This window comes from Herpailurus yagouaroundi, unplaced genomic scaffold (genome assembly GCF_014898765.1).
Source record: "Herpailurus yagouaroundi ecotype Mexico unplaced genomic scaffold, PumYag 166, whole genome shotgun sequence".
NCBI classification, from domain to species: domain Eukaryota; kingdom Metazoa; phylum Chordata; class Mammalia; order Carnivora; family Felidae; genus Herpailurus; species Herpailurus yagouaroundi.
In genome coordinates this window covers 13,061,455-13,086,624 of record NW_024412407.1, presented here as the reverse complement: position 1 = coordinate 13,086,624, position 25,170 = coordinate 13,061,455, and the positions used below count along the sequence as shown (strand labels likewise).

General features: G+C 38.3%; 1 protein-coding gene across 1 annotated transcript in view; it reads left to right on the top strand.

The window, feature by feature from the left end:
• Positions 1-25,170, top strand: part of LOC121039022 (PDZ domain-containing RING finger protein 4-like) — a 71,330-nt gene that overhangs the window by 4,699 nt on the left and 41,461 nt on the right. The window contains exon 3 of the mRNA XM_040489032.1: positions 13,778-13,944. The gene's annotated coding sequence lies outside the window, so the exon portion shown is untranslated. The remainder of the gene's footprint in view (positions 1-13,777; positions 13,945-25,170) is intronic.

Sequence of the window (25,170 nt, the reverse complement as noted above, 5' to 3'; positions counted from 1 at the left end):
TCACTGCACAGTTTCTGTTCCACACACATGAGATCTGTGCCAGGTTCTTTTCTATCAGGACATTGGCAGGCTGTGTTTCCTCTTCCTGCTCACCAACTTGCCTTCCCCTGGCAATCACATATATATTCGTCACATGTTTAATTCCCTTTCACTCTTCAGTCCTCAGTTTAAATGTTATTTACCCAGAGAATAATCCTCTGAACTACTATCTATATAATACTCAATTTCCTGAAGGTACTTCATATCTTCCCTTCATCATATTTACCACAACTTATCTTTAACGAGAAAGCCAGAGAAATAGAAAAATGAATGTTGATTATTCACATTTATCTCCCTAGACTGTGAGGTTCATGAATACAAAGATCATAGATTTATTTATTTGTTTGTTTGGTCTTTGTTACCACTATATATCCACTCTCTAGCTCTGTCTCTGGCATATAGAGGAACTTAATAAATATCTGTTGAAAAAAGAAAAAAAAATTATGGAGTGATAAACCAGAAAGTGAGCCACAACCTTTGTTTTCTTGAGCGCTATTAGTAAGTGCTGTATTTCTCCCTTCCTTTCAACTTTCCCTTTTCTTCCTATATCTAGTCAGGGATTTAACATCCCAAAAGTATTTGACAGAAAAGCATGTGGTAGGGTGGAGTGGTGGAGTGGAGTGGTGGGGTCTGAGTTGAAGGTTTGCTGGAGAAAAGTGATGTCACTGAAGGGAGACAGGTTGAAGGAAGGATATTGGTGATGTCATATGCAACTTTGGAAATGGAATCCTCAAAAGTAAATTATGCAGGTTAGAGTACACATCAGAAAAATGTGAAATATTTGAAATGATTGGGTGTTTTTTTAAAATGTATTTTTCTTTAGTTTCAAGTCAAGGTACTCGGATAAGGAATTACAAGATGTTCCTATGTCAGTCTCTCAGATCTGAATTAGATACTGGTTTTGGGGGTTGGAACTGTATGCATCAAGGAGCAATACATCTGAGAAGTTGTGATCATCACCTAAGGGGTAAAAGAGTCCACATCAACCAAACGAACGAGCAAATTGCCAACTGTAGTTGTTTGCCTGTATCATGTTCTTTATTTTTTTCTTTATTTTTTCTTTTTTGCTTTTGAATTTCCAGTTCTTATTTGTTTGTTTGTAATTTATCTTTTTAATTTACATCCAAGTTAGCATATAGTGCAACAATGATTTCAGGAGTAGATTCCTTCATGCCCCTTACCCATTTAGCCCATTCCTCCCTCTCACAACCCCTCTAGTAACCATCAGTTTGTTCTCCATATTTATTAATCTCTTCTGTTTTGTCCCCCTCCGTGTTTTTATATTATTTTTGTTTCCCTTCCCTTATGTTCATCTGTTTTGTCTCTTAAAGTCCTCATATGAGTGAAGTCATATGATTTTTGTCTTTCTCTGACTAATTTCCCTTAGCATAATATCCTCCAATTCCATCCATGTAGTTGCAAATGGCAAGATTTCATTCTCTCTGATTGCCGAGTAATACTCCATTGTATGTATATATACCACATCTTCTTTATCCATTCATCCATCGATGGACATTTGGGCTCTTTCCATACTTTGGTATTGTTGATAGTGCTGCTATAAACATTGGGGTGCATGTGTCCCTTCAAAACAACACACCTGTATCCCTTGGATAAATACCTGGTAGTGCAATTACAGACCATACTTTGAATAGCAAGATTCTAAGGAGTCTTAAAGGTTGTGTAATCAAACACATACTCCCAAGGGAAACTGAATCCCAGGAAGAGCAGCTGTCTTTGACTAGGTCAGAGTGAGGTACTTAGTAGGGCTAAGACCAGAACTCAAAGCTTCTGATTTGAATAGTGGGTAGTCTCCACTGCCCAATGTGGACATACATTAGTGAGACAACATGCTGGGGGAGGAAGATAGAGAAATCAAGGGGGACAGCACCCTGGATCTTCTCCAGGTAGCCCAGTCCCTCCCTACTCCTATTTTTAAGTTGGGGGTGGGGTGGCCTTCTTTTCTCCGTCCTTTTTTTGTCTCCTCCTCTAAAAGCTTGGTGTAGATGGGAATGCAAACTGGTACAGCCACCCTGGAAAGCAGTATGGAGGTTCCTCAAAAAATTAAAATGAACTATATCATGTTCTTTAATGATCTCTATGAAGTCAAACAGGAGTTAAAAAAAAAAAGAGCAGACACATAATGACCTTGCAATATTGGAGCACAAGTAAAAAGGACCAGTATCCTAAAGAATCAGAGTAATACCAGTGCTGTTTTTAAAGTTTTTTTTAATATTTATTTATTTTTGAGAAGAAAGAGAGATAGAGCATGAGCAGGGGAGGGGCAGAGAGAGAGAGGGAGACACAGAATCCGAAGCAATCTCCAGGCTCTGAGCTGTCCGCATAGAGCCTGAAGCGGAACTCGAACTGGTAAACCACAAAATCATGACCTAAGCAAAGTCTGGATGCTTAACCGACTGATCCATCCAGGTGCTCTCAGAGTAATACCAGTGTTTTTAAGCCAGATGAAAATTTTAGGAAGTTGATATCCGAATCTGAGAAAAAAAGACCCTGACCAAGGAGAAGAAACCATTATAAAAGTGGGTATAGGTGCAAAGGTTACCAATAAAAGAATATAGATTGATAGAGGTAACCGGGGTGAATGAAAATTTATAAACAAAACAATTAACTAGAAAACTAAGTAATAATGAAAATAAGTGGCTCTCGGGTGGCAGAAGAAAAACATAGATGAAAGTACTAAGATACTATAGAAAGGAGAGATAATGGTGAATGAACTCAAGTACTATAGTTATTCCTGAGGAAGCTACAAGAACTATTAGAAAAGAATCCAAAATCTACCTTGTAACATTTCTAAAGGCAACCTGCCTTCAGAAAAGGTAATATAAGTCATTCAAAGGAAAAAAGTTATCTTGAGATACATGGTTGGAAGGAAAAGAATTTGTGGCATATAAGCTTCACCATAAAAAATTACTATTATTTTTGGGGTGCCTGGGTGGCTCACTCAGTTAAGCAACCGATTCTTGATTTCAGCTCAGGTCATGATCTCACAGTTCATGGGTTCAAGCCCCTTGTCAGTGTCTGTGCTGACAGCATGGAGCCTGCTTGGGATTCTCTCTCTCCCCATCTCTCTGCCCCTCCCCCTCTCACACATGTGCTCTCTCTCTCTCAAAATAAATAAATAAACAAACAAACATTTTATTTATTATTTTTTAAGACTGCATTGTATTGTACTTTATTTTTTTTCAATATATGAAATTTATTGTCAGAATGGTTTCCATACAACACCCAGTGCTCATCCCAAAAGGTGCCCTCCTCAATACCCTTCACCCACCCTCCCCTCCCTCCCACCCCCCATCAACCCTCAGAACAAACAAACATTTTAAAAATAAATTATTTTTATTAAGGCACGAAGACAGAGAAGAATAGACTCATGTAGGGGGTACCAGACGGTCCAAAGGAAAAAAAAAAAAAAAGATTGTGGACCTAACTCAGGTGGCAACATCTCACACCAGGAGAATTTACTAATATGTGGGTTTCAAACATGCCTTTTTAGAAAACACACTCTACTTTTGATCATCTACCTATAAAACTTATATTGACGTTCTCTCCCCTTACCTATAAAAAGAGCCATTTTGTGAACATGCTAAAAAAGGTGTTTTAAATACTCCAGATGTGATTTGGCATAATTAAGGAAATGAAAGAAGTACAGTTAAGGACAGAAAATGGGAAAATCATCTTATAAGAAGTTATAGAAATGTTGTGGATCGTCTGTGTGTATCTTTAAAGAAATATAATTTTAAACTGCATTCTGAACGCTTTCAAAGGAGCTTTTCTAAGAATTAATTTGATAAACCTCTCTTTAATTTAAGAAATGAATTATTGGCATTTTGCATAAGAGTTTAAGTAAATAAATCATAGAAAACAATTAAAGGATAAAGGGATAAAGACAGCTGTTCTGCAACTTAACCCACCAAATTGCAATAATGTGCCCAACTTAATCTATTTAATAACATAGATTCATTTTATTATGTTTTAAAGGTAAGTCATGTCAGTTCATTGACCATAAATCTTGAGATAGTTTCCCTGGACACAAAAGTTGGAAATTAGAGAATGACATGATCTCACCACCCATGCAACAACTACAATTATTTAGTTATAATCCCATCTAAGAATTTTTCATACATTACTTCACTTGTTTGCAATCATTGTGCACATGTAATTTTATGTTTTGACATTTTATATTGAACATCGTATACTGAGCTTCATGTTGTAACATAGTCTTCCTAATTATTTTGTTACATAATATCCCATTGAATAGATGTGTCATAATTTTCTCATCCATTTTTCTTCATTTTAACATTCCAGTTGCTTCCTACATAGAACACAAATCACGTACGTCATTTTTATTTTGTGTATTATCTCTTAAAATGGGTTTCATGCACATTATCATCATATCAAAATATATTAAATATCAATCCTGATCTATATTGCCCAATAAAGCTAAAGCATGGTTTTGCCCCTATGGGTGTAGAACAGTATAGGCTTTACGCTTATTACCGAATTTTTAAGATGTTTCTAATTTAAAAGATAATATTTCATGGTTTTAAGAAATATGTTTGATAACTAACAAAAATGAAAATTTGCCATATATGTAGTTACTGCTTTTATTACATGAGAACATTTGCTTATATTTATTTAAAATTTGATAGCTAGGAGTTAGAATGCAACCAATTATACTACCTAAAGGTAGCACTGACTTAACAGAGGGGGCAAGGACCTAGATATTGGAGTTTGGAAACCTGGTTTCTCTTGTTAAGAAATGGCAAAGTATTTGGTCAGAGTCTTGCCTACTGTACTCTGGAAGGTGTATCAAGTGCCAGCCAAAACTATAGCTTTAGGTAAATAAGTTGGGAAAAAAATCAGAATGTGGCTGTGTGCTGGCTACTCCCTGACACTTGCAGTAAACAATTTTGTCAAAAAAATTTCTGTAGTCAACTCACATTGAAGTACACTAGTTTGGAAGCAGAAAGAAAAGGTAACACAGCTTTGTTGAGAAAGGTATTGCCTGGGGCATGCAACTGACTGAGAATCCGGGAATCTGAAATCTTGTTGCATAAAAAACTCAATTACATCTCTGCCCACAGCGAAGCCTTTAGGCACCAGAACCCCACCTTCCAAATTGTGAGACTGCTGCTAAAGACAGGATTCAGGAGTTACCTAGTACTTCCATGAATTATATCAGAGTTGGTGGGGTATGGGGAAGAGAAGAGGGCTCAGTAACCAAAATACTATGGTCTTTGTCTAAATAAGAAGTTTGGCATGGTTACCCCCATTTTAGTTCAGGCTCCTATAACAAGTGCTATAGACTGGGAGGGTTATAAACAACAGAAACCTATTTCTCACAATTCTGGAAACTGGCAATCCAAGATCAGGACGGCCCACCCTCTTCAGGGTTGCAGACAGCCGGCTTCTCATTGTATCCTCCTATGGCGAGAGCAGAAAAAGGATATAAGGTCTTGCAAGACCCTCACAAGGCACTAATCCCACTCATGAGGGCTCTACCTTTCTCCTCTAATTCTAAATTCCTACTTCTCCAAGGCCATGCCCTGTAATACCACCACACTGGAAGGTAAGGTTTCAACATATGATTCTTGGGGAGACACAGACATTTAGTCTATAACATTCTACCCCAGGATCCCAAACTCAAGTACTTCTCGCATGCAAATACATTCCATCCCAACAACCCCAAAAGTTTTAAGTCATTCCAGCAACAACTCTGAAGTCTGAAGTTCAAAATCTCATCTAAATTAGACAAAGATGAAACTCGAGGCACATTCATCCTGACGCAAAATTCCCCTCCAGCTGTGAACCGTTGAAACAAAACAAGTTGTTTTTCCAAAAAACAATGGTGAAACGGGCATAGGAGAAATATTCTTATTCCAAAGAGAAGAAACAGGAAAGCAGGAAGGGGTGACAGTTCCCAGGCAAGCCCAAAACTTACCAAGGCAAACTACATTAGATTGTTAGTCTCATCTTGGGCTCAATGCTGTGCCTTCCAGACCCACTGGAGTGGCTGTCCAGTCCTGGGAGCTCTGCGCCCCCAACACTCTGTAAGGTGGCCCTGCCCCCAAGGCTTATTGACAGCAAAACAATAGTTTCCCTATTTTGAAACCAAGGAGGCAGCCCTGATGGTCTCTGAATTGCCTTCAGAGTCATTCTTTCACTGTTTTGAGGAATAGGGCAAGTTCTGAGGCAGATAGCTCTATGAACTTGTCCTGTGAAATCCAAGAAGTCCTTCATACACTCCTGTCTCCTCCTTCTTTAGTTGAAACCAACAGTTTCCTGCTAGAGTGGCTGATGAAGTCCATTGTCCCCATACGTACTCATCTCTTATCAAATAGATGCTTGGCCACTCCTTTAGTGTTCTTTTCTGAACATGCTTTCTCATTTTTGGCAATTTGTGTAGGCTGAGAATTACCCAGATCTTTTAGTTCTGCTTTCTGTTTGCTTAACAATCCCATCTGTAAGCCATATCTCTCTTCTCACATTTTATGATAAGTAGTCAGAAGCCAAACTGCACCTGCAACATTTTTAGAAATTTCTTCATCCAAATATCATCGCTCGCAAGTGCTACCCTCCAGAAAACACTGGAACGTGACCACAATTCAGCCATGTTATCCACCACTTTATGAAAAGGATCATCCTTCCTCCAGTTTCCAATGACGTGTTCCTCATGTCTGTCTAAGATGTCATGAGTATGGCCTTAACTGTCCATATATATGCCAAAATTCTGTTCAGATTACTTGGAGATTCTCTAAGAAGGATGTGTTCTCTTCAGCTCTATTCTCTTTCTGAGTCCTCTACAGAATCTCCCTTACAGCTTTGTTCATGGCAATGTAGGCTTTTTCTAGCACACACCTCAAAAACCTTCCAAACTCTGCCCATCGCTCAGTTCCAAAGCCGCTCCCATATATTTAGGTATTTATTACAACATCATCCTCACCTGTCGGTACTGATTTCTGTCTTAGTTCAGGCTGTTATAACAAAGCGCCATAGACTGCATGGCTCTAAGCAACAGATATGTACTTCTGACAGTTCAGGAGGCTGGGAGTCTCAGCTCAGGGTGCCCATATGCTCACGTCCTGGTGAGCACTAAGGCCCTACCTCTTAATACCATCACAAGAGGGGTGGAACTTCAACATGAATTTTGGGGGACACATTCTTCCTGTAAGACCCTCCCACACGCAACTGATCAGAATGTGTTCTAAATTTCTTTCAGTAGCATACACTATGCTACCTTGTCCATGCCTACCTTATCCCTGGCATCAGTCCCTGCTCTTTCTCCATTCTCCACTCCTCCGGAGAAGCATGAGATACCTGTTTCTCAGTGTGTGTAGCTTTTATGACAGTCCATTTGGTTTTAGAGAGAATTCACTGGGACTGTTGCTCCCCTTCTCCTCTGCCCTGATTGAATTTCTACTCATCTCAGTGTCCATAGGAGCATCTCCCACAGTGTCATAAAGAAAGAAATAAAAGTGTTGTAAGATTGAATTCAGACAAACCGTCAGAGAAACATGCCTCCTTCCGATGGTTCATGATGATAGAGAGGGCACTTTTGTCTAACTGGGACTGGTTCATGATATTTTCTCTATTCAGTTAGGACCGAATACATATTTTTATTTGGGTGTTGTATATCCAGCCATGGAAATAGTAAGAACAAAGGAAAAGCCTCCCTCTCTCTGTGTCTCTCTCTGTCTCTGTATCTCTCTGTCTCTGTCTCTCTCTCCCTCTCTCTCTCTCTCTCTCTCTCTCTCTCTCTCTCTCACACACACACACACACACACACACACACAATGCTTTATACCCATTATTACATGAAATGTGTTAGCTAAATGTAAACATGCCCCAAATTCCACTACCAAAAAATTATTGAAAAATCACTTGAACTAAAACCTGACTAATAACTAGCTTATTGTTCTGCTTGCCCATGCATCCAATGTTTCTTATTTTTCCCATATTTTTGCTATTCAAGGTGTTGCTAAAACAGCATGTGTGAACCTTAGAAAGGCCCCTTGCCTCAGAGTAACCCCACAGCCATCAGGAAATGCTCTTGTAAGCAAATGAATAACACAGCATAAAAGGCTCAGAATTACAAATTTTATATCATTGCAGGTATAGATCCATTCTGTCTTAAAATGACATTGTGCCTTTCACAGAACGGCCAGCCAAATGTGGTCATATTCACGAAGCAACCTACTGAAGAGCATGTGGAATGCTGAACAAATAATAAACAAAAATGTAAATGAAACTGGGCATTCTGCCTAGAAAACAAAATCTGTGTGCAAACAACACAGATTCAGGCCAAATTTTAGACCCTTTGAGAGGCCATTCCAATGTGTTTCTCTCTAAGCATAGAGCCAAGGAGGAAATAGGTGAATTTTCTATCAGTACACAGAGGGAAGGTATAAGGTGTAAAGATCATAAATCTGCTTTAGGAAAGACTGAACAAAAGGAAGAAGATCCAACCAAGCTTCCCTGCTTTGACAGGTTGACATGTCAACATAGGAATAACTACCAACCTCTCACAGCAAGTCTGAGGAATCATTTTCTGGTTGAGCTCCATATTTTATAGTTTCTTTTGGTTCACCAAAGGTCACTTTTTTTTTTAACAGTGTGAGACCTCAAAGGCTCAAATTGGTATTAAATGACTTGTATCTTATTTCAGAGCATGTAATTGGACAAATCACGTTTTTCTGGTCCCATCTGTATTTACTTTTATTTTTTAAATTTCAGTCTAGTCCCATGTTTAAAACAAAATCAACCATTTCACAAAGTCACAAGGATGAAATACTCTGTCAATATCGGGTGCTGTTGTTATACCTACCAAGGAAGAGGAAATGCATTTCAGACAGCTTAAGTCTCCATCAGGCTGCATACCTAAAGTGTAGCAGTAGGGAGTAGCCAGGTCAGAGATGAGAAACAAGTAATACATTTCTCTGGCTGGTCCAATAAACTTTGCAGGTCTTTTTAATGTTTCCACTAGTCTGTAACTATTATTTCAGAATAACCATCACTTCCTTTGATGGCTTCTCAAACTGGATTTATCCACAGGCAGCTAATCCCTTGCTATAATTATTATCTGAAAATTAGGGGAAACAATCTTCTGCATGATTTAAGGTCCCATGGCCTCACTTTCTCTCCATTCTGATCCACCATGTCAAAATCTGTCAGTTTCCATGTATCGGCTGAAAATTCTACAAAAATTCATTATGAGAAGAATGTCCATATCCTTTATTATTTAGCCCCACTCAAACGATCTAAACTTATGTTCCATTAAATTCTAGTCTGGGCAATCTCTTCCATTTCTGGAGAACACACTCAACCAGGTCTAACTCTCCTCCAAGCTCAGTCTCTCTCTTCCTGAAATTTCTTTCTTCTCTTCTTCCTCTTTATCCTTTTTGCCCACTCATTAAGAACATGACTTCTTAAAGTCTCTGCCAACTTTTGCAGCCTGTTGAACCCTGTGAATCCATTTAGCTCTTTCCAATTGTATCATGCCACTTAACTCTCAATTATATTTTGTCACGTATGTTTTATATTTCAAGATGGCCTAATTAGATTATAATTGGGCACAGGAACTTTTGTTTTCCCCAAGCATCATGGATGCCTCAGAATGTGACCTGACTGAAGTATTAACTGATTGGAAGTGAATGTGCAAAGTGATTCAGAGTCTGAAAACACAACAGAGCCACTTCTATTGAATATTCAAAGTCACAGACGTTCCCAGTATCTCCCTTGACAAAAGCCTATGAGACCTAGGATCATACCTCCAAAACTACAATGAGTATCAATGGAAAAAAAGAAACTTTACTTGAGTCAAATTTGTAGGCTTAAGCCACCACAGTAAAGGAAATAATGCTTATTTAGCGTAACAAATTGTCCTTTTTGAATTTTATGATGAGGCTCAATAAGTTTCTTTTGAGGGTTAAGATATGATTTAAATATTTTAGTGATCCATAGATCAAGTATATTAGTGATCCATGGCTCTAAACTCAGAAGTGTGGCTTCCTGAAATTCAAACCATCCATCTGTTTCAGTAAACTATGTGGTATGTGCACAGTATGCATTATTTATATTTAGATTTTTCAGAACTGAAAACAAGTCATACCATACATGGAAAGGGTGTGAACGTACAACACAACACCCCTGGAAAGGTCTGTGTCTCAACAATATTTTTGATCAAAAGTTGTTTCTATAGTTACAATACTATTACCCTTATCATGCACAGTGGAATAAGCCACTATAGTTTTGGTTACGTGGTTACTGAAATATGAAATTCATATAAAGCCAAATGATATCTTTAAGAAGAAAGCAGACATATCGACTCTGCTTTTTCTGTTAATGAGAAAGACTTGTTGCTTTAAAGTCTCACATAATCTATTCTTTTGGAAAGGGTATGGCTGGATCTATACTCAGAAATTATCCCTTGTAAAGAGCTTGATTTGAGGGATTGTGTTTATTGTTCATATTTTATTTTGCCTGTTAAGTAAAATAATAATGTGCTTCCAAAAAATGAATTCATTCTGCAATTATGCGGAATACTATTTGTGACACTGTCTGCCATCTCTTTCAAAAACAAATGTAGGCCTGGTTTCTATGGGAAGATCTAGACAGGAGATGAAGAATAGGGACACTGACAGGAGTGTCACATGGTTCCTTCTGACAGTCCTTCTGACAGTTTCCAGTTTTACAACCCTAATTTGATCTATTTTTAAAGGGCCATGGCATGAAGTCAGAGGAAAAAGATTTAGAAGGAAACTGAAATGTTGCATGCCTTGTGCCTTTAAACTGGGGAATTACTTTCTAAGATAAAATTATCTGAGCAGCAGTCTGGAACAGCGCATCAGCATGGACTTCAGCACAGGACATGTGAAGGTTTGCAAAAACTAGGCTTCGGGGCGCCTGGGTGACTCTGTCAGTTAAGTGTTTCGGCTCAGGTCATCTCACAGTTGGTGAGTTTCGGCTCAGGTCATCTCACAGTTGGTGAGTTTGAACGCTACATTGGGCTCTGCACTGACAGCATGGAGACTGCTTGGGATTCTCTGTCTTTCTCTGCCCATCCCCTGCTCATGCTCGCTCTTGCTCTCTCTCTCTCTCTCTCTCTCTCTCTCTGTCTCTCAAAAAAAAAAAAAGATAAAAGAAATAAAAAAGCTAAGTTCAAAGTATTGGGTGAAGGAAGAGACAAGATGGCGAAGGAGAGGGAGGAGGACATCAGAGGGTGCGGTCTCCCTGCAGCACCCCATTTCCTGGCAAGAAGCATCACTAGGGAAGCCAGAAGCTTAATCAAGAGCTGAAGTAAATGGAAGAGTGAACAGTCTACAGGATTAGAGTTTCCTCAGTTGTTGCCTCCTACAAAGAACTTTTCTCACCATTTGAGAAACAGAAGCACATTTATATCCATCAACTTCCATTACTCAAACTTCCCTGCATTATATCTATTAACTACACATGTACAGATTGAATATGATGGGTGTGAATATCAGCAAGTGGCTGCAAACCTTAATTAACAGCACTGGAATAACATAAGTTAACACTAACTTGATCTGATCCACCTGTCCGTGCCAAGAACTCCAAAATAACTACCATTTTACAGTCCCTGCACCTGGATTCTGTATTAAATTTCAGGTGGACGTTTAAACAAATTTCACTTTAATCAAATACCGGAACTGTGAAATGAAGACTTCCTGAATGCACTGTGTGGACTCAGGCAAGTTAGAGGCTTTGATATCATAGTTACAGTTATATATTATCACAAGAAGCTTAGAGCTATTATCTTCCCATGTTTACTCTCCAGTTAGTCATTATAAAATTTAGTGTTCACATAACTTTCCCAAAGGAATCAATTTCTCTGCATGGCATTGTGATAGTCATGGCACCATTAAAAAAGTAATGGTAGTTGTAGCTGTGATTTATGGATCTGGGTGAGCCATATGATATATATGGCATTAATTGAGCTGGAAGGAATCCAGAATAGTCAAATTCTCATCTTTCCATCTCTACACAAAAGTTCTGAATTTGGACCTGCCAGAAACATTATTTATTAGCACATTAGATACTTCATGTACTGAAATGCTCAAAAGTCTGTCAGCACTTTCTGCTGAAACCATTGAATGTTCCTATCAATTTTTCTTCTGTCCTTTTATGCTGTTTCTCTGTGTCTCTCTTTCTGTCCCTCTCACACACAGCACACAGGGCTGATACTTCCTGTCTCGGCTTGCAATACCTTTGTTTTTATAAATTTGAATGTTCAAGAATGTTTGGGACCTGTGATCATGTTTACTTTTTGTTGTTAAAAAAAAAAAAAGTTGGAAGAAAGTTCTCCTCAACAGTTTATCTTCCTTACTGGACTCAATTTCCCTTCTCAGTTTCTTTTAACTTGAAGGGGAGAAGAAAATACGATTTAGCCAGTCCTTACTATGTGGTGGGCACTGTCTTCAGTATTTTTATATACCTGTCTCATGCAATCCACATAACAGCTCAGAAAGTGTACTCACTTTAGTCCTGTCAAACATCACCCTGTCAAGTAAACCTTCTAGATCAAGTCCTTCTTTACATAAACCAGTCTAACTAGGAACTGCTCCTGTCATCCCAGTCCCCTTTTTCTATTTTTCTTCTTGGCACTTATTATCACCAATCATATCAAATTGATTTTTATTATTTTGTGTCCCCCTGCTATCACACAAGCATTATGAGAATAACCATTTTCTTGTTTTTGGGTTTTTTTTCCTAGCTATCTCTTATTGCTTAGGAGAGTAGCTGATGCATAATACATGCAAATCAACATCTATAAAATGGATGATTAAATAACTGATTAACCTCGGAGTAAAGAGTAGAGACTGTAGTTAATGTCTGGGCTCACATCCCAGAAAGACAGTATAAGGTAGGTGTCAAGTGTGTGGCCTGGGAATCAGGCAGTTTGGGTTGGACCCCAGCTTTCCCATTCATTGGTTATGTGACCTTGGTCACATTGCCAGGGCCTCCAGATTTCTCATCTGAAAGATGGGAATAATAACAACCAACTCACAGAGTTGTGTGAGAGTTGAATTAATAAGTGCTACATGCTTAGGAAAGTACCTAGCATTCCATGTTAAAGATTATCGTCAACCTCAGTTCACAGATGAAGAAACTGAGGTTCAGAGAAACCCCCGCATCGGGCTCCATGGAAAATAAGACTTCCAACAGAGCTTCCTTTGATGCCACAGATGACTTTTTACTAGATAATTCTTTTCCCTCAACCGCATTTCTTATCCTCTTCTTCATTTTCTTTATAATTTTAATAACAGGATTATTAAAAATAATAATTGGATGTGGAGTATTGCTTAGGTGTGAACATTATAGGTTGTAAATAAAGTGCACTTCTCTCTTTAAAGAAACCATCATGGGAAAAGATAGGGTATAGAAAAATACACTTGGATATATAAAAGGAATAATAATTTGTAATCCCATTTTCCCCTAAAATCATTGAATACTGAATTTTCTACCTACAGAGATAGCTTTGAGTTGCTTATTTAAAAAATGCTTGGCCATGAAATGTTATGCTCTAAGAGTACCACCAGTATAGATTGATTGCTAGTTTTACGAATTTCATCTTCATCCTGCTTTTAGCTTTGTAGGTTGTTTCAATGTGTGGTAGGATCTACCTTTTAATCGAATCTGTCATTTCTCTGACTCCTAGAGCAGTTTTTTACCCACGTTTTCTTTTTCCCTCTCTTTTGTTCAGACAACGTCCTTTCTTCAGAAATGTACTGGGAAGTTCAATATAGAAAATACCTAAGTGGCATTACTCTGGATGAAGATTGAGAATTGCAGAGTCCTGCTTCCCCAGCCTGCCTCTGCCCCTCCGCCCGCCCACACCAACAAGCCTCTCAAACTCGGCGAAGACTCTGGGTAAGATTTTCATTTCAAAAGAAATATAGCGAAGGCTAGTTTCTTATATAGTAGCTTCTACTTAAAGGGGATTTTAAAAAGCGAAGCAGCATTTAAACCGACGGCTTTAGACACTTCAGATGCACTTCAAATCAGAATTTTCTTTTCGTGTCTCTACTCCGAAGCTTGATCTATTAGCATCATTTGCCTTTTAAAAGAAATACTCAGTGATTTCTAATTTATTCCAATTATTACAGCCATATCTCAAAACTCATTGCTGTCTTCTCACTTACCTTTAAAATGTGACCAGGGGCGCCTGGATGGCTCAGTCGGTTAAGCGGCCGACTTCTGCTCAGGTCACGATCTCGCGGTCTGTGAGTTCGAGCCCCGTGTCAGGCTCTGTGCTGACCGCTCAGAGCCTGGAGCCTGTTTCGGATTCTGTGTCTCTCCCTCTCCCTGCCCCTCCCCCGTTCATGCTCTGTCTCTCTCTGTCTCAAAAATAAATAAACATTAAAAAAAATTAAAAAAATAAAATGTGACCAGCCTTCAGGTGGATGTGGTAATGCGGGTTGATTCTCACTGTACTGTCCATCCATCTTTTTCCTCCCACACTCTGGTGTCCCCTGTCCCTGTTCAAATTTCAAGCACAAGCATGTGGCCAGGCTGTGTAAGATGCCCTGTGGCCAGGCTGTGTAAGATGCCCTGGGAGGAAGATGCTGGAGCTGAGAGCAGATGCACTCTGAAGCTATTCTGATCTCAGGGCACCAAAGAAGTTAGGACAGGAGATCTGCCAACCCCAGTCTCACACACACACACACACACACACACACACACACACACACACAAGAGAGAGAGAGAGAGAGAGAGAGAGAGAGAGAGAGAGAGTCTGGGAGCAGCTTCCATGGACAAGGAGAGAGGAGGTATTGGGGCAAATTGATTTCCAGAGCCTTAGGGTACCAAGTGATGCACTAAGGGCCCCCAGCCAGGCTGGTCCTCAGCATTGACTACTGAATGACAGAGTCACCTCAGATTGGGATTCTGCCCCCTTGGAAAATGACCACATGTGAGAGTGTGTGTAGTGAAAAATTCATTCCCTGACAGAAAAGGCACGAAAACCTTAGCTGTTGCCTCTGATCATCAGTCAACATCCATTTTGCAGTGTCAATGACATGGAAGTTTATTTCAAGCAGGTCAGAAAATTGAATTTCGCTTCTTTCTTTCTTTTCTTCTCTCTCTCTTTCTTTTTCTACACCATTTGCCCTCTAAAATGTATCTCTGCTACAAATATTTGAAAAGTATTTCTGGTAAGCATAGGATAATGTATAAAGTTGTGGAATCACTATGCTGTACACCCAAAACTAATGTAACATCGGGTGCCAAATATACTTCAGTAAAAATAAATAACTAAATAAAAATAAAAGTATTTCTTTTCATTTGGGTTTTTTTCTGATAATCTTTAAATGTACAAATATTATTTTGTGTGTTTTGGGTGTACAATGGTGTGTTTTGTTTTGTTTTGTTTTCTAAAAGTCGGATATTAACTTGATGTGTTTGTCTAATAGTATTTTCAAGTATAACAGAGAGTCCTCAAAGACTGATACTGATGATGGTGATGGGGTTGATTGGCCCTGACTACACACCATATATAAGCAAATATTTTAAATTTCCTTTGGTGAATGGAGTCTCTGAAATTTGTCCAATTTCCAACCTGACATTTGATTTATAGTATTAATTTGTTAGCAAATACTTTTTTTAAAAGTAAAATGCTGGGGCACCTGGGTGACTCAGTTGGTTGAGCATCCAACTTTGGCTGGGGCCATGATCTCACAGTTCATGAGTTTGAGCCCCGCATCGGGTTCCATGCTGACAGCTCAGAACCTGGAACCTGCTTCAGATTCTGTGTCTTCCTCTCTCTCTGCCCCATCCTCACGTATGCTCTGTCTCTCTCTGTCTAAAAATAAATAAAACATTAATTTTTTTTTAAATTAAAACATCAAAAAAATGTTTTTTAACTAAAAAAAATTAAAAAAGAGTAAAATGCTGACGTTTGTTAAAAACCAGTCCAGCTACAATCCTAAGATAAATTGCTACAAATTATATGGAAGTTTTGTTTTATTTACATTGCTGAGATTTGAACACTACAAAAGGCATTGTTTAGCAGTGATAGCAACAATTTTAATTTTATAAAACAGAAATGAGAAAAGACATACACAATGGAATGTCTCCATATCTTTTTGGAGGTGTTTAATTTTTTTCCCATAATATCTTATGCTTTAATAAAGGACACAATCCTCTCCATAGCCTCCAGATAGAGGCTTAATGGCTGGTTTTTGTGGATGAGGGGGTGATAATACAGAATGGGGGGAACATAACTTAATAAATAATATGTATACTTTGTGTTTAAAAGAATTAAGCCAGCTGTGATCACTAGCTCTGTGGGAAGTTGGACTACAAAGCTCATTAGGTGACCAGTAGCGACAATGCTCTCCCGTACAGATCTCCCTTAGATTTGGATTAGAGCTGATTAATAGCTTTTTACTCTTTTTAACAAAACCAGTTTCATTTGCTGCTTGGTTTCACTTCGGGTCCTTTGGCGGCCACCTCATCCATCATAAAGCCTGGGTTTCTTGTGGGATAGCAGTTTCTCAAAGCGTTGTAATATGGCACACCATGTGAAACTTCCTTCTCTGTGTTCTTAAGGAACGTCTTTGGTCCATTTCCCTTATTTAGAGTTGCTGTATACCAACTGTACCCTCTTGGCTATTTTCTTAATACATATAATGTTTTTAAAATTAAAACAGTGCCTGGCAGATGTTGGATACTTAATATGCCCGACATAGTGCTCAGCATCTTAGGCTCCCTAACTTATTCCTATTTTACAGATGTTGAAACAGAGAGAGATAAGGTCATTTTTCCATAGTTAATATTAGCTAATCAATGTCAAAAGTGGGATTCAAATATAGACCTGGTTCTTTTTAAAAAATTATTTATTTGCTTTGAGAGAGAGAGAGTGAGAGCACGAGCAGGGGAGGGACAGAGAGAGAGGGAGAGAGAGACTCTCAAGCAGACTCTGTGCTGTCAATGCAGAGCCCAGTGCAGGGCTCAATCCCAGGAAATGTGAGTAGATCTGGTCCTAAAGCCTATTCTTCTACGTCTTGACAATATGTTGCCTCTGTATACCCAGGCTGCATCATTGTATTAAGTTCATTTATTCCTTGGTTTAACAAAATTATGAAGTATCTAAAGTAAAGGGTTGGAATACAAAATTGCACAGAACAGAGTGCCTAGCCCTCTTGGGCCCTTCCATATAGTGAGAGAGAGAGGGAAAATATGTTAAATGGGTAGGGAGGAAAACACAATTCAATTCTTTTGAAATACCCAAAGATAAATTTCTCAAATGAAGGTGATGTTGGAATTGATTCCTGAAGGATGAAGAGGTATTGGGGGAAAAAAAAAAAAAAAAGTATACTGGCTTTGAAGAAGAACGTCAAAGTTAGACCACAAAGGTGGCAAAGCTTGAGAGGCAGACAAAGTCATATTTCACTTAGCATTCTAGTAAGAATGAATTATATTCTAGATGTAGATATAGGGTAAGCATAGGAATAGTTTAAGCCGAGAATTTCCATAAGCTTGAATTTTTATAAAGGTTACTATAAAGTATGTCAGAGAATACTTCTCCTTGAAGCCTAGCTGAATTCTGGATCTCAATTTTGGTAATCCCCTTTGCTTTTAGAAAAGAAATAACAATTAAAAAATAATTCTCATTTAAAAAAATACTCTGTCATTTGTGTAATAACAATTAAAAAATAATTCTCATTTAAAAAAATACTCTGGCATTTGTGTTTCCTTTGATCATATTTCTTCTTGTAGAGTTGGGTAGAAAGTTAAAGGAGGGGGCGCCTGGGTGGCGCAGTCGGTTAAGCGTCCGACTTCAGCCAGGTCACGATCTCACGGTCCATGAGTTCGAGCCCCGCGTCGGGCTCTGGGCTGATGGCTCAGAGCCTGGAGCCTGTTTCCGATTCTGTGTCTCCCTCTCTCTCTGCCCCTCCCCCGTTCATGCTCTGTCTCTCTCTGTCCCAAAAATAAATAAACGTTGAAAAAAAATTTTTTTTTAAAAAGAAAGTTAAAGGAGACTGAAAAAGCAGCAAGCCTCTGAATGGAAAGGCATTAGTAGAATATTCATAAGTGAGTTCTAAGAAGTACTGGGGCTGCAATTAGAAAAACTAGGTTTAGATTCTGCTTCTACTCATGAAGAGAGTTCTTTATGCTTTATAAAAATTGGGATATTTTTCTTTACATATCCCACAGGAATAACTTAAGCTTTAAATGATAATATCTGTGAAAGCACTTTGTGAATTATGAAAGTGTGTGCAGGCTCAGGTGTGAGCCTGAGTCTCCAGTGTGTGCAGAAATTTGAGGTGGATGTCTCCTATTTGCCCCAATGGGAGAGCCTTGAGGTTTTAGTGTGGTTCAAAGTATGGCGATTATCATGCTTCACCCTGACCAGAAACTAGGGCAGGTAAGAATCACTACTCTTGTGAGTGTTACGATCAGAGAAATATCTTCCTTAGTGATGGTGAAAAAAGTTACTGAGATAAGAAAGAACTCACAAAGTAGTGTGGCAAGGGACATTCTACCAGCTTTCCCCCATCCCCGTTATATATGGCTGTAAGTTGGCCAAGGGCCTCCAGTTGATATTGGGACATCAATATGCTCCAAAAGATTTTCCAATATAAAGCTTTACCTTTGAAATGTCCTTCCCTTTTGAATATGGCAGAGTACAGCCATATTTATAATTAATAGGTAATTTCTATACTACATCATTTCAATTTATATGGAGCTATGAATTTCATCCTCTGTGTTAATGACTGAATTGTGTAGCCACAATTTACATATTGAAGCCCTAAGCCCCAACGTGACTATACTTGGAAAAAAGGTCTTTAAAGGAGTAATTGAAGTTAAATTGGGTCATAAAGATGTAGCCCTAATCTGGGTGAACTTTTATTCTTATAACAACAGGAAGAGATACCAGAGTTCTTTCTCTCTCTGTCTGCATGTGCCTAGAGAAAGACTATGTGACGACACAAGAAGCCAGCTGTTTTTGTACCCAGAATCTCATATCCCATTTCCCATCCCTCCCTGCAGAGCCTATTTTTTCCTCAGATCTATTAATCAATCTACTTGTATATCTTTCAAGGGAATTACACTCTTTGCATTTACTTGTCATTTCCTAGAATACCTTTACCATCATATTTGTTTAGCCAAATGCTAGCCATCCTTCAAACCTTAATGTGTATATCTGTGTCTTCAGGAGTCTTCTCTTCATCTACCTATCTAATTGAGTCAACTCTCCACTGTGCATCTATTACACCTAAAATATACCTCTATCGAAGCCTGATTATGTTTTGCTATCGTTGAGAATAATCTTACTCATTTCTAGTAAGCTCTGTACAAGGAGTAAAGGGTAAGCTCTCCAAGAATTCTCATTTCAGCAGTTAGCACCTAGCCTTTTACTAGGTGCTCAGTAAATGTTTTTTGATCCACAAAGTGGGTTACAAGAAAGAGATATAAGGAATTAAAGTTAAAAAGAAATGAAAGAAAAGCATATGAAAAGGAAAAATGATAGCCTCAGTTGAGAATAGCTTAAGCACAAAAGCACTAATTATGTAAAATTAGAAGAGTGGAAATTTGAATGTGTGAATATGGTGAACGCTTTGCAGCGATTAAGTAATCACACATAAAACTTTTTATGGGCACAAAATATACAAAAGGATATACCACTTGGCACCCAGAAAGAGCTCAATATGTATTGATGTAAAAAAAAGAATGGATGAATATTTACCAGGTAATTAGATAAAAAGTGACAGGATAGGCAGCAGAGTACAGGGTACAGGTTAGAAAATACTGAGGATAAATTAAAGAGCAAAAAGATAAAGCAATAATGATAGAATGTTGCTGATACTCCATACGATGAATTTTCAAATGACAACTCCCAATGATGGATTTCTTAGACGTTATAAGATTAACATTCGATCCTCTGAGTAATTATCTATTTCACTCATCTTTAATAATAATGATAACTTAAATTTTGAGTAGATTTCTAATTTGAAAAAGGCATTCGTATGCATAATTCTATTTAATTGTACAATAATTATGTGAGACCCTTAAGGCAGTTAATGCTTCCATTTTACAAATGAGGAAGCAGGGGATAGACTAAATCCTTTGCTCACTAGTACTTTCCAGTCCACGTTGGAGCTAGAGTAGATCCCCAGATCATGACAGCGACCCACTTATTTTGCAGATAAAGACAGCTTCAGGTATATACCTTGATTAGTTCTAAGTTAAAGGCGTGCTAGCCAGATTTACCCAGCTCATATCTTCCAGCCAAGTGCATTTCTAACTAACCCAAACTGTTTCTTTAATATTGACTCTATCATGTGCCTTTATTTTTTATATCATGTGCTTTTAAAATGTCAGAATTTTTAATTTATCTTTGTGTTGCATTTTTAGATTGGTAATATTGCATTTCATAACCTTGTCCCAGGGAAGTTTTATTTGCACAAACTCTGTCTGACAAGGTTTTGTGAAGATTGCTAATTTAAGAAAGTGAGGCAATCCTGTTTTTTTCCTAGTTCCCTAGTTGAATCAAGACAATGGGGAAGAATTTGTAAATAAAATAAAATACATTATGTGTTATTCACGGGTTCAATCCCAGGCTCTGAGCTGACAGCTGGGAGCCTGGAGCCCACTTCAGATTCTGTGTGTCCCTTGCTGTCTGCCCCTCCTCCACCTGTGCTTGTGAGCGCGCGCTCTCTGTCTCTCTGTCTCTCTCTCTCTCTCTCTCCCTCTCAAATACATAGGTAAACAAAAAATATATCATATGTCATTTCTCACTGGCATAGTTTCAATTTTGAGGCTCTTTCATGTGGCTGCCAGTATCTTTTTAAGGAGGAGATTCAGGGAAAGAAATCAATATGCTCACCTGGTCACATACCACACATTTGTGCCTCCACCAATTCCAATCCCATCCAGCTACCCACATAAATCTCAGATTAGGATTTCTTCTGCTCATTAGCTGCCACTATTTTCTCTTTAAATATCAGAAGAAATTCCTTGCTGATTATTCAAAATGCCCCAAACCTGCCTACATGTAACAGAGGAGATAATTCTACATCTCACATCTTATTTTATTAAAAGTTTTATCTTATGGATATTTCATTCAAAAAAATCACTATAGAAAATGGAAGCAGTGTTCTTCAAGTTTGGGAGAAAATGTAGACTTCTTTGATGGTGGAGAAACAAGGAAGAAATTTGAAAACATACCTCAAAGGGCTTTTATGAAAGTTAACGAGCTAGTGTTTATAAAACATAATGGGAATCAGTCTTGAAAGGAACATTGCAAGCAAAATGTTTTAATATTATCACATATTCTCATATTACAAAGATTTAAAATTACAGGTTGAAGGGTGTGCAGTGGAAAGTTTCCCGCTCAGTTTAAAGAGTCCCACCACCACTTGGGGGACTACACTCAAGGTGCCTAGCATAATTCAGACAGCACACTGTTAGACCAGTAAGAGAGAACAAGTTTCTGCTTCTACTTTGCTTATTTTTGTCTTTTGGACCAAATAATCTCTAAATATTTTAGAGGAAACAAACTATTTTAATGTTTTGCCACCTACCTGCATCATCAAAGCAGAAATATTTGTAAATGTTGACACCATGAGCCATGACTCCCGTGAGAAGAAATTGCATTTATTAAACTTGACTCCTTTGGCTCCTACAACTTAATTTCTGTTTGCCCGATGCTAGATGATAATGCACCACAGAAATTTATCACACTGTATAACTTTCTAACTGTAATCACTGTAAAGTTTCAGCTAGGATTGCACTTAGCAAAGCTTTGCCAAAGACAGATGAAGAATTAAAATGATTTCCAATTAAAATGCAGTTTGACTCAAATAATCAAGAGAAAATTTGGAAAGTAGATAGAGGGAAGAAAGGAGGGGGGAGAGAGAAGAATGGTTGACATTTTCTGCCTGCTTAATATACATTTTCCTTTCCAAGTCCTTTTCTCACAGACAAGGCAATTTATTAAGTGGCGGATGCTATGCTTTTGTCTACCTTTATCCCCTTCTTCAGGGAACTGTCTTTTCTGTCTCCCATGTGTTCCTGGTGGGACTGTCAATCATGATGGTCCACCCATTCCTAGAGATGTATATAAGACTACCATTCACCTGCAGTTTGCTGCTCTGCAGGATATAGTGATGAGTATAAGGGCAGGCATGCGACTTAGAGTCTTTCTAAAAACTAAGAGGGAAGATCTCAACTCCCTTTGGGTTATGAGATATAAGAATACAAGTTGGAGGCTACAGCATGCCTCTTTCTGTTCACATAGAAAAAGCCTGCCTGAGATTTAAGCCCACAGAAAAACCTATGCAAAATTGCTTGAGTCTGTTTCTAACACTGCTTGGACCTCCAAGTTACATGAGTCACCATGTTTTCTTTTTCTTTTTAGTTGGGCTGATTTTTGTTGAGTTTCTTGCAATCCAAAAGATTTGGCTAATACAATCTTTAGATGAATTTTTCTCCATCCTCTCAAAAACCTCATTTTACCGAGGAAAGGCTTAGAGAGGTTGAGCAAATTACCCCAATTCACATCTAGGAAGTGTCACAGCCAGATTCAAGACCACATAGTCTGTCTAGGGTTCCCATAAAACACAGTGTCAAAACCATTAAAAGACTGGACCATGTGCACCTGGTGTTCATGAAGATCACCCGCTTTTTCCTTTTTCTTTGATTTTTCTTTTTTATATGCTCAATTATTCAATTCACATGTCATTCTTTTTATTCTAATATATCTTTCATTAAAGTTCAAATGGGTCAGTTTGTCCTTTGTCAGTAGCAAAAACTCGCCCTAAGCAGCATATATAGTTGCATATATAGCACTGTTGCATATATAATTTGATAATTTAGAACTATTTCCACTGAAAAGAATACATAAAACAATGACTAATAATTCCCAATTTATATTACTGATTTCATGTACTTTTTATAAACTGATCACATTTCTGGTATTTTTTTTTTTTTGCTCAGATGTTTTGGGGGAGATGTTAAAAGAAGATTGCTAGGCAGCAAGATTGTCATGTCCCCAGTATGCCCCTTTCTTCCTTCAATAAAGCTAGCTTATTCTTTCTCTCTTCAGCTCATGTAGTCTCTGTTCCAATGTCATGCTCCCCAAATCGTTTCATCCCTAAATCAAAAACTTCCTTTTTCTCACCCTCTTTTATATTTCCTCTTTGGCTCTACTGTTCCATACACTGCTACCAAACTTGTGTGGAATTTAATTTTCTGCCTGCATACTTGTTCTGCCACATGTGAAGAAATGGTACTAACTAGGACCTTCCACACTGCACAGCCATGGATATGCAAAAATTATGACATGACCTATAGCCTTAAAGAGCAATATGTTTAGTTGGAAAGACAAGCATGTTAACAAAATTCTGTAGTGATGCCATTAGTCTTATGATATAGGTATAGACAACTTACAAAGGGGGGGGGCCAGATATATGAGCAAATAACACGAATAAGATCCAGTGAGAATGTTAGACATCAGCCATCAAGGACAGACAAGGGCTGTAGAGACATAGTTGAAGAGGAAGCAGTGGTGTCAAACGGAGACAAGCCAGACAGATAAAACAATAGGCACAGGGGCACCTGGGTGGCTCAGTTGGTTAAGCTTTCAACTTTTGATTTTGGCTCAGGTCATGATCTCATAGTCTGATCATGGGATCAAGCCTTGTGAAGGGCTCCAAGCTGAGTATGGAGCCTGCTTAAGATTCTCTTTCCTTTTCTCTCCTTCTCTCTCTGAACTTCCCCCTCTTTTGCTCACGTGCTCTGTCTCTAATAAAACAAAAGCAAAAACAAACAAAAAATAGGCACAAAGACATGAAGCATGAAGGAATTTAGCTTCGGTCACAAAGATAATTTTGAAGTGCCTACCCAGTTCATAATGAGCCCTTTAATACTATCTCCCTCCCTTGATAGTTCTATACATAGGAGCTGGTCCCCCAGAAGCCATATTTTTGCAATATGTCTACAAGTGCACCTCTAATGATGGGTCACTAGACCGGAGTGCTTACCTGATTCATGTTGAATGAATAAACATCCCATCCCCTAATCTAGAATTTGACTTAAAAGAGAAAGAGAGAAATAGAACAAGAGACTTCTTGCCATTGAATCTATACTTGGGAGTTTCTCTAGTGCACCTGCTATGAGGAAGAAAGATGTAAAGAAAGCCATGAAGGGAGCAATGGATCAGACTGAACAGAGGGAGTCCTGATCCATTCATTGAAATATCAAACTGCATCACAGAATTACAACATGGGAGGCATTGTGAAGGTTCAGAGAGCTCAAGGGTAAGAAATAAAACTGCAGGCTGATTTCAGGAAACCAACATCCTAATGCAAAGGATAGATAACAAAAACAAGAAGCCATCAAATAGTGATTAGGCTATAGTACAATAAATCAAAGGGATGTAGTAAAGAATGTCTTGGGGACTAATTTGGATTGGGGGTTTAGAGAAGGCCTCTATAAAGAAATAATAGCTAAGCTAAGATCTTAGTGACAAGAAAAACTGGTGAAGATATAGGGAGGAAACTTTCAAGCTGAACTTGAAGGAAGAAATAAATTTAGCACGTCAAAGACACAGAAAGGTCAAAGTGATTGGAGCTTAATGAGAGAAGGAAAAATATTAAGAGGCGACATAGAGAAGGATGCAGGGGCCAGGTGAAGTAGGGCCTTTATGCCAGGTTATTTCATTTTAAATTAAATCATAAGCCACTAAAGTTTATTAAATTATCCAGTGATATTCTCTGATTTAAGTATTGAAGAATCAGTTTCACTTGCAAAATAGATTGTAGTGAGAAAACAAAGAAGCAAGGAAACTAGATCATAGATAATAACCTAAAATAGCTCAAAGTAGAGAAGACAGAAACTTTCCTGCCAGGATGGTAATAATGTTGATGCAAGAAATGAAACATTTGGAGATAGAGAAAAGCCTTGCTAGTAGATTGGAGAGAGATGAGGGAGAAAAAAGAGAAAGCAAGAATGATTTCTAGGTTTCAGGCTTAAGCAATTGAGTAGATGAAGATACACTTTTCTGAGATGAGTATGACTGTTAGAAGAACAAGTGTGGGGCTCAGTGGGGAGAATTCAGGGTTCTGTTTTGACTGTTCTGAGCTTGAGATG